The 3,891-nt window shown below is 44.1% G+C and overlaps 1 long non-coding RNA gene across 1 annotated transcript; it reads right to left on the bottom strand.

Annotated features, from left to right (window-relative positions):
- Window positions 1-738: 738 nt before the first annotated feature.
- On the bottom strand, window positions 739-3,586 carry LOC146863097 (uncharacterized). Its single transcript, XR_014978212.1, has 2 exons — window positions 2,577-3,586; window positions 739-2,377 (listed from the first exon to the last, which is right to left on the bottom strand). It is a non-coding gene; the product is annotated as an uncharacterized LOC146863097 (long non-coding RNA).
- Between the last annotated feature and the right edge of the window lie 305 nt (window positions 3,587-3,891).

The following is a 3,891-nucleotide window of genomic DNA, read 5'->3' as shown; positions in this document are numbered from 1 at the left end:
TCTCGACAGCGGTGCCTGCCTTGAGACCATCGTCATTAGGGATTGCAATTTTGACCGCTGCCCCGAGGGATCAGTATATCCTGTCGGAGGCAGTGGTCTGTCCCTTGGCCAACAAGAGTCCGACTGCCTGCATTATAACTGCCTACTCCTGCTTACACAAATTAAAGTCACAAATATCTGTGTTTAGTATGTTGAGTCATGCAGAGTGCCGATTCTCTCCAATGCTATATATTTTCATTTGCTTGGACTATGGAACTCTATTATCATGAGTGGTTTGGGGCATGGGCACCTCATTCAAAGTAGCACGAAACATGCGATTTTGTAATTTGGCACCTGGAATTACCAATACTGCCACAATCAATAATTCAGGAGTGCGAGAATAACCTGCTTTTGTCCCCTATGGAATGGGGAATTACTGAGGAAATTGGTGCTACTGCATCGATTTTTACAGTTAATTCCCAAATAAGTTACAGTAACATTTTACTGGGGCATATTCTGCCAAGGTATATCTGGTAAATGCATTTGCAGTAACCCATGAGATATTGCCTTCTGTGGTAATACAATACAGCTCAGAGTGCTGATTAGGCTGGTAACTCCTGTTACCAGTCAAATCGTGATTTCCCTTCAACTTGGAATACATACCTAAATGTTGATAGAATAGGACAAGCTGTCATGATAATGAGATCCTGTAGAATCTGAAATATAAGCAAGAAATGAATCCACACAAACTGTTCTCAGTCAAGGGTAAGATGACAGCGTTTATTAGAAACCAACAACAGATTAGCGTGCAGCACGGGGGCACCCAGCAAAGTCACTGAGTGCCCAAAGATGTGACATTGGTGATAGCTTTTATAAGCCAAAACCACAAAGGATACGGCATCATCACATACGTAGCACAAATTAAGCATAGTTCATTTGACCAATTTGCAAGGGCCTAGATAGTTATATACCATTTAAGGTCCGAAAAGTACTGTTGCAGACTGCGTGACCTAGGTCTGCTTCTGGGACTTTCCAATGTAATGTAAGATATAGGTCTGGTGCTTTTCCAGTTAATAGTTGCAACATAATAGAAAGGACCAGACATATTACAAAATGTGCTATGCTGAAATGTCTGTGTCTACATGAGCATCTCTCCCTGTCACGTATTATTCTTGATCGAACCTTGTGTTACAAAAGCTGTGTCTCTGAAGCGAATGGTAAAGTACGGGCATTTTGTGCACTGCTTTTCATGTCAACTTAGCAGGGCCTAGAAGCTTACAGCATTTGGTATCATACAAGAAAGATGGCTTCTACATTGCCCCATCTGATACCAAATCACTATCTTCTAACCCCTCACCTCCCTGCCGGCCATTGATGAACAGTATTTCAATTGTTTTTGCAAATATTATTATCAGTGCAGTCACTATTGTCCATGGGACTGGTGTCAATATGGCTCCTAACACTGATGGCCATGTTCTGTCCCTTCTTCTTGTACTGGGCATTGTTCCTTTCTTTCACTTTTTAGTTAATGTCTCTGATAAGACCAGATCAGATCTCTTCTATTGCATAAATCACGCAATCCAAAATGTCAAGTCAAATGTCTGCTATTTCTTGTGTTATTGTTTGATGTCCAAAAAAGTGGGGAACGAGATGTCTTTAATTTTATTCCAGGACACAATAACCTCATATGAATTATTAGTCGTTAATCTTCTACCCTCACTTGTATAGATCTAAGCCTTCCAGATCTTGTTGCTGGCATTTGTCGTAATTGGGGTGTACTTAGGTAGTTGCATACCCTTAACCAAGTGTTCAATTCTGTTCTTTGATGTTCCAAAGCCTTGTCCTTAATATCTAACTAGCGGGTGATGCACCTCCTAGGGGTCTATTGGTGCAGACACCAGTCAACCATTTAGAAGAAAACGTTGGTGCCTTGATGGTGTACTGTCAGAGGTTACTAGCACATGACAGTTGGCACTCCCTTGGAAAGTAGCTGGTACAGACGTCTTTGGAGTGATGATACCCAGAGGCCTGGGCTTGTTGTGCGCAGTAGGTTACTGCCTCTGGTGTCTTCTGTTTTCTGTTGGAGGCCTAGCCTGCCCCGAGCAGGTGTCTGCCTCTATCTCCTGTTGTTCTTGTCTTGCGTGGTGGATCGAAGGTTGTACCTGCGAGGTGCCTCAGCTTATTCTCTGCTGTCTGGTCCGTCTGCTTTGGAGCTGTGGATCCAGGATGTCAGCCCTTGGCACTTCACTGCTGTTACTGTGCTGAGGATGATCTGTTGATGTCCCTTCCACCTTGGCTGGAAGCAGTGCCGTCGGGTGTGGGCTTTTACCCAGATCCAGTCACCAGGCTGCAGGTCATGTCGCGGTGGAGATGTTGCCTCTGGAAGAGCCTGCAGTACCTGGTGGTGAAGATAACGTAAGGTCTCTGTTAATTTCTTGCAGTAACATAAAAGCAGGTAGTCTGTTAATGATAGTGGAGCTGTGGACATATGGCCTGCAATGTTCATGGGGTGGCCAAATATTATTTGCTGGGCTGGGCTTTGTTACCCTATCTGGCGTGCTCCTCATAGTCAGCAGGGCTAGTGTTAGTGCACCTACCCATGAAAGTTCAGTTGATGCACACATTTTCCCAATTTTATTTTTCAACACCCCATTCTTCCTTTCCACCGCGCCCGCAGCAGGAGGGTGATAGGCGCAGTGTAACTTCTGTGTGATCCCAAGTCCCTTACATATTCCCCCTATGACGTGGGAAATGAATGCTGGCCCATTGTCGGAGCTCAGAAGGGCTGGTATTCCAAAGCGTGGGATAAGTTCCTGTAGGAGGCATTTGGCAACCGTATGTGCATCACAGTTCTTTGTTGGGTATGCTTTGGTCCACTTACTGAACATGCACACAATTACCAACACATGTTTGTACTTGTGGGCGGGGGGCATGTCTATGAAGTCCATCTGGAGGCTTTCAAATGGTCTTGGGGAGGTGGGAAATGACCATGTGCAGTTGGTGTGCCCTTTCCAGTATTGTATTGTGCGCAAACAGTGCATTGCCTGCAAAGTCTTTCTGCTATTTGGCGGAACTTGGAGTTGTACCAGCATTGGGAAAACAGTCTGATCATGGCATCTCGGCCAACATGTGAGAGATCGTGAAAAAGGCATGTGATGGAAGGAAGCATTGCTGAGGGCAGGCATATCTTCCCATTGGGCCCTGTCCATAACCCCTCCTTTGTTTGCACACATCCTCCTTTGGCCCATTTCTCTTTTTCATCCTCCCCTACCTTCCTCTTAATATAAATTGGGTCAGAGTATAATGAGTCACTGTTATCTTTAGTGTTCTTCTCACTGCTTGTTATTTGTACCATTGCTAACTGGCAGCCTGTCAGTGCTATTCTCCTTTCTTCCCCATCAATAAATGCGATGCCCTTTAATACATATTCGTTTGATGATGTGTGCGCTGCACATTGTATTATAGCCACTTTTGTTGGTCTTAGTAATGCTTGGAGGAGGCCACTTATCAACTGTGCATGTTATATTTGTTGGCCTGTGGGTGTGAGGAATCCCCTCATGGAGAGAGAGGGAAAGAGACAACATTTTGATAAACACAGAAAGTCACTGTTAATGCCAGACCTAATTAGGGGCTGAGTTATGAAATAAAGTGCACCCACGTACTCTGATTAAGTGCAGATATATATCTGTGGTTATTTCACAAGACTTTACAGAAGCAGGACAAGAAATAGTACTCCTAGAAAATATTTGTGAACTGCATTTAAGCAAGAGCAAATATGCAGGTGTAGATCTACTCATGCGAAAATCTGAGTGTTTGCAAGCTCACTTTTCCTCCATCCACTTTTAGCCAACCTTGGAAGAAGTATTATGTCTGCCATTTTCAGGAGTAAAAATCCAACCTGTCTCAGCATTC

Source organism: Triturus cristatus, chromosome 2_2 (assembly GCF_964204655.1).
Source record: "Triturus cristatus chromosome 2_2, aTriCri1.1, whole genome shotgun sequence".
NCBI classification, from domain to species: domain Eukaryota; kingdom Metazoa; phylum Chordata; class Amphibia; order Caudata; family Salamandridae; genus Triturus; species Triturus cristatus.
This window is presented reverse-complemented; position numbering and strand designations above follow the sequence as displayed.